The sequence below is a fragment of the Ruditapes philippinarum genome, unplaced genomic scaffold (genome assembly GCF_026571515.1).
Source record: "Ruditapes philippinarum isolate M1 unplaced genomic scaffold, ASM2657151v2 ctg16107_1_1_1_1, whole genome shotgun sequence".
Taxonomy (NCBI): Eukaryota; Metazoa; Mollusca; class Bivalvia; order Venerida; family Veneridae; genus Ruditapes; species Ruditapes philippinarum.
This window is the reverse complement of record NW_026857474.1, coordinates 7,852-14,098: the sequence shown is the minus strand read 5'-3', so window position 1 is coordinate 14,098 and position 6,247 is coordinate 7,852. Positions and strand designations below refer to the sequence as shown.

Sequence of the window (6,247 nt, the reverse complement as noted above, 5' to 3'; positions counted from 1 at the left end):
GTTTCCCTTACTTATATAGATATTTCTATATACTGTGGCCATGTCTGACTTTAGTAGACTACCCTTACTTATATTTAATGTTAAATACACTGTGGCCATGTGTGACTCAATTAGGTTTTCCTTACTTATATGGAATGTTCTATATACTGTGGTTATGTCTGACTTTAGAAGACTACCCTTACTTATATCTCATGTTAAATACACTGTGGTCATTTGTAACTCAATTAGGTTTTCCTTACTTAAAAGGATTGTTGTATATACTGTGGCCATGTGTGACTCAATTTGGGTTTCTTTATTTATATATAATGTTCAATATACTTTGATCATGTGTGAGTCAGTTATGTTTCCCTTACTTATATATAAATTTCTATATCCTGTGGTCATGTCTGACTTAAGTAGAATACCCTTACTTATATTTAATGTTAAATACACTGTGGCCATGTGTGACTCAATTAGGTTTTTCTTACTTATATGGAATGTTGTATATACTGTGGCCATGTGTGACTCAATTTGGGTTTCCTTATTTATAGATAATGTTTAATAGACTGGTGCCATGTGTGAGTCTGTTTTGTTTCCCTTACTTATATAGATATTTCTATATACTGTGGCCATGTCTGACTTTAGTAGACTATTCTTACTTATATTTAATGTTAAATACACTGTGGCCATGTGTGACTCAATAAGGTTTTCCTTACTTATATGGAATGTTGTATATACTGTGGCCATGTCTGACTTTAGTAGACTACCCTTACTTATATATTTAATGTTAAATACACTGAGGCCATGTGTGACTCAATTAGATTTTCATTACTTATATTGAATGTTCTATATACTGTGGCCATGTCTGACTTTAGTAGACTACCCTTACTTATATTTAATGTTAAATACACTGTGGCCATGTGTGACTCAATTAGGTTTTTCTTACTTTTATGGAATGTTCTATAGACTATGGCCATGTGTGACTTTAGTAGACTACCCTTACTTATATTTAATGTTAAATACACTGTGGCCATGTGTGACTCAATTAGGTTTTCCTTGCTTTCATGGAATGTTCTATAGACTATGGCCATGTGCGACTTTAGTAGACTACCCTTACTTATATTTAATGTTAAATACACTGTGGCCATATGTGACTCAATTAGGTTTTTCTTACTTTTATGGAATGTTCTATAGACTATGGCCATGTGTGACTTTAGTAGACTACACTTACTTATATTTAATATAAAATTCACTCTGGCCATGTGTGACCTAATTAGGTTTTCCTTACTTATATAGATATTTCTATATCCTGTGGCCATGTCTGACTTAAGTAGAATACCCTTACTTATATCTAGTGTTAAATACACTGTTGCCATGTGTGACTGAATAAGGTTTTTCTTACTTATATGGAATGCTGTATATAGTGTGGCCATGTGTGACTCAATCTTGGTTTCCTTATTTATAGATAATGTTCAATATACTGTGGCCATGTGTGAGTCAGTTTTGTTTCCCTTACTTATATAGATATTTCTATATACTGTGGCCATGTGTGACTTCAGTAGACTACCCTTACTTATATTTAATGTTAAAAACACTCTGGCCATGTGTGACTCAATTAGGTTTTCCCTACTTATAAGGAATGTTCTATATACTGTGGCCATGTGTGACTTTAGTAGACTACCCTTACTTATATTTATTGTTAAATACACTGTGGCCATGTGTGACTCAATTAGGTTTTTCTTTCTTATATGTAATGTTCTATTTACTGTGGCCATGTGTGACTTTAGTAGACTACCCTTACTTATATTTAATGTTAAATACACTGTGGCCATGTGTGACTTAATTAGGTTTTCCTTGCTTATATGGAACGTTCTATATACTGTGGCCATGTGTGACTCAATTAAGGTTCTTTATTTATAGATAATGTTCAATATACTGTGGCCATGTGTGAGTCAGTTATGCTTCCCTTACTTATATAGATATTCCTATATACTGTGGCCATGTCTGACTTTAGTAGACTACCTTTACTAATATTTAATGTTAAATACACTGTGGCCATGTGTGACTGGATAAGGTTTTCCTTACTTATAGGGAATGTTATATATACTGTGGCCATGTGTGACTCAATTTGGGTTTCCTTATTTATATATAATGTTCAATACACTGTGGCCATGTGTGACTCAATTAGGTTTTCCTTACTTATATGGAATGTTCTATATACTGTGGCCATGTGTGACTCAATTTGGGTTTCCTTATTTATATATAATGTTAAATACACTGTGGCCATGTGTGACTCAATTAGATTTTCCCTACTTGTATGGAATGTTCTATATACTGTGGCCATGTCTGACTTTAGTAGACTACCCTTACTTATTTTTAATGTTAAATACACTGTGGCCAGGTCCGACTATAATATGTTTCTCTTATTTATGTCGAATGTTCTATACACTGTGGCCATGTCCGACTCAAATATGTTTCACTTATTTATGTCGAATGTTCTATATACTGTGGCCATGTGTGACTTTATAAGGGTACCTTACTTATTTATAAGGTTCCATATACTATGTCTATATGTGACTTTAATAGATACCCTTACTTAAATAGAAAGTTCTTTATACTGTGGCCATGTGTGACTTTATTAGGCTGCAATTACTTCTATATTCGATGTTCCGTATACTGTTGCCATATGTGACTCAAATATGTCTCTAGGTATAGAGAATGTTCTTAATACTGCAGTCATATGTCACTTTAATAGGCTACCCTTATTCATAATTTATTGTTACATATACTGTGGATGTGTCCATTTGTGACTAATAGGTTACCAAGATATATTTTTAAATTTCATTTACTGTTTCCATGTGTGACTTTAGCAGGCTACCCTTACTTTATTTACTGTGCCCATTATGAATGTAACAGTATAGTTTGGTCATGAATTAACTAAACAAAATACTAATTTTGTTTATAAAATGCCATTCGGTCTGGCAAAATTATTAAAATAAAGTTTTTAAGACCCCGAATATGTTTACAGGGAAGGAAATTGTTTGGGTAATTTAGTGGTCATTAGCCTCGACTATGGATTATGGATTTAAAGTCACCTATGGAAATTAGTCGCTCCCTTAATTTATATATTTGCTTGATTAAGCTGTTTAATAAAACTTTAGAAACTTTAAAAGGTATTTGTAATTTTTCCCTCCTTAATTTCCTGACGTTGAGGTTCAAACTTTATGAATGCTCTGCAGACACTAAATAAGCAGATGACATGTAATGTAATCACGGCGAGCAGTCAAAAGAAAATAACTGTCTACATAAAAACAACACACAGCCATAGAGGGCAGTTGCTGTCTTCATAATCAAATATTGCTTTTACCTCATTCTCTTACTGATAGAAGAGATCGCCATCATTCCAACACAAATTTCTGTCTGAAAAATGCCATCTGAAACTGTAATAATACTTAATGAAGAAATGGGTAAATACAGAATCAGATGTTTTAAAGAAATACCACAAAAGAAAAATGACTATATTATTAATATATTGGCCAAATTTTGTACCATGAATTGTTAAATAGGTATAGTAGCAGGAACATTGCCCGAGGATTGAACTCAGGGCAACTGGATAAATAATCTGATGCTTTCTTTATTGAATGTCTAACTAAATACATCAGTTTAATAACAAAGTTTTAGAAAATTTCTTTAAGTAAAAAAAAACATTGTTGAAGATCATTTTAAGCATTGAATTATTAAAGATAACGTTTAACGGCCACACTTATATTGCTGCAAAGTTATCACAATTTCAGCACATTTCAATAATTTGAGAGTACTTTACCCAGTTTTGTTTTGTTTGGTAGAAATTTGTTGATGGATAATGTCAAATCATGAAATGAAATAAACAAAATTGCCTGTACAACATTATCACAACTTGAAACCTGAAAGCCCTGCAAATTATCCTATTATATAAAAATTTGAATATTGTTTACTGGGTTCAAAACAGACAACATGATATTTCTAATGTCTGGATAGATAAAAAATCAACAGTCAATTAATGTCTCCCGTTATTTAAATGTGATAAATTCTTACCTGTACTTTCTTCACATTTCATAATAAAATCTGTCTGGATAGTTGGTCAAGGGATCAAAATATGAGTTGTCTCCCTTCCACTGATTATATATGTAACTTCTCAATCCTGAAGTCAAGAAATAGACTATGTAGACATATTTGTTACATATTTTTTATACTTTTGATATAATCTTGTAAGGGATTTCTTTCATGTAACATCTTTAATGATAAAATAAAAGGAAGAGTTGTAATTATATATTAATGTTAATGACCAAAACCCACAAGCACAATGCTTATAAATGTTCATTTAATCTTTTTTACATTTACATGTAGTATTAAATTTATATAATTATTCACAAATTATTTATAACTGTTCTAAACTAAGAATAACTAAATTTTATGTTAATTTAACTAACTTTTACAACAATGAAAAACTGATTTCTTTAATAAAAAATAAATTCTTTGAATACAAATCACTTTATACAAATTTAAACATCTACCTTACTTTTTTAGTTACATACTGGGCCAGCTGGTCAAAAAACCCAATTTAAGTTGCCTCCCTTGCACTGTAAATAAATATGTACAAACTAAATCTTGTAAATATAAGTTTTTTGTGAAAGAAAAACAAAAACCAAAAAACAATGCTCAACAATAACAACATGACTATATAAACTATATATGTTGCAACTTTATTTCATCCGTAAAAAATAAAATACATGTACATGTGTATAGTAACTATGAAGTTTAAAGTTATGTGTGATTTTACAAACTTGCAATAAATTGCACACTTAAAAAAATGGACAGAAATAACAAAACTCTTAAATAGTTCATATTGTGAAGTCAATCTACACATTTCAGTATTCTTGTTTTAGTTTATATTACATACTTACATGGGGCGTCCGTGGCCGAGTGGTTAAGATCGTTGACTTCAAACCACTTGCCCCACACTGCTGTGGGTTCGAATCCTGACAGGGACTTTGGATTCTTTCATGTGAGGAAGTTATCCAGCTAGCTTACGGAACATCGGTGGTTCTACTCAGGTGCCCGTTCGTGCCTGAATTAATGCACTGAACGGCACCTGAGGTCTTCCTCCACCAGTAAAGCTGGAACGTCACCAAATGACCTATACTGTGTTGTGACTTAAACCCAATCAAACAAACAAACATACGTGAACAAGCATACTTGACTAAAGTAGGGTTTTGTAAGCTAAAGTCAGTTGCTATACTAACACTTAAAGGGACTCCACTGAGGTTTAAAAGCCTAAAAACCTAACATTTGAATTTCTTACAAAAATGAGCTGGGGCATGTTAAACAGACTTATATGCAAAGATAGTTAAGAAATATACTTTGAAATAAATTGAAAATCGTACTTTTATGCTTTTCTTAGCCCGATTTGAGTGAAAAGCGTTTAAATGCTTTTCATTTTGGGTCATTTTTTTACAATTTGAATAATTATTCTGGAAAAACGAAGTGTGCGAATGATCTGAAATTTTGCACAAAAATTAGTGGTCTAAACCTGCTTCAAATGGTGCATTTATCTGGAAAAAACATGTTCAGCCTCGTCATGTCAAAAAACCTCAGTGATGCCCCTGGTGAACGAAAAAGCCTGTAGACAAATAAAATTAAACCAACACTTACCATATGCCTGTCACAATTTTACTTTTCTGTTTTGTTTCATAGGCTCTTGTACATGATTTTCTTGTTGCTCTGCTTTCCTTAAAACAACATGGATTTTCCATTTCTTGCTGTTAAGTTTAAGAATCCAATTATCTGGAGGTATGAAGACATCAGAAACCCAGCCTGAAATAATTAAAGTCCAATAGCATAAAAATTTATACTTATGATGAAACTCCCAACATGCCATATAATAACTATGCTTATTTTGGTCAACTAATAGTCAATCCTCCTGAGCCCATGATGAAACTGGATGAGAAGTTATAAAACAGAATAAATCACCCATATTTTGAAAAATTTCCCTTACTTAACTGTAAATATATGATAATTCTTTTAACTCTTTGTGTGGAGAGAATCTTTGATTTTACAACTTGCAGTAAACTCCACCTACAACATTATCCCTGATAACATAATGTTGTTTTGTTGTTCTACTCTCGAATTTTGGCCTATCAGATATACTTATATCCAGATATCATTATATAAATTCAGAGGTTCCCTGAATATCATTATAATAGACAAAAGCAACCTTTTTTTATATTTA

The 6,247-nt window shown here is 32.0% G+C and overlaps 1 long non-coding RNA gene across 1 annotated transcript; it reads right to left on the bottom strand.

Annotated features, from left to right (window-relative positions):
- Positions 1-3,343: 3,343 nt before the first annotated feature.
- LOC132749865 (uncharacterized) lies at positions 3,344-6,007 on the bottom strand. The gene is made up of 4 exons (XR_009628472.1): positions 5,671-6,007; positions 4,538-4,598; positions 4,054-4,159; positions 3,344-3,419 (listed from the first exon to the last, which is right to left on the bottom strand). It is a non-coding gene; the product is annotated as an uncharacterized LOC132749865 (long non-coding RNA).
- Between the last annotated feature and the right edge of the window lie 240 nt (positions 6,008-6,247).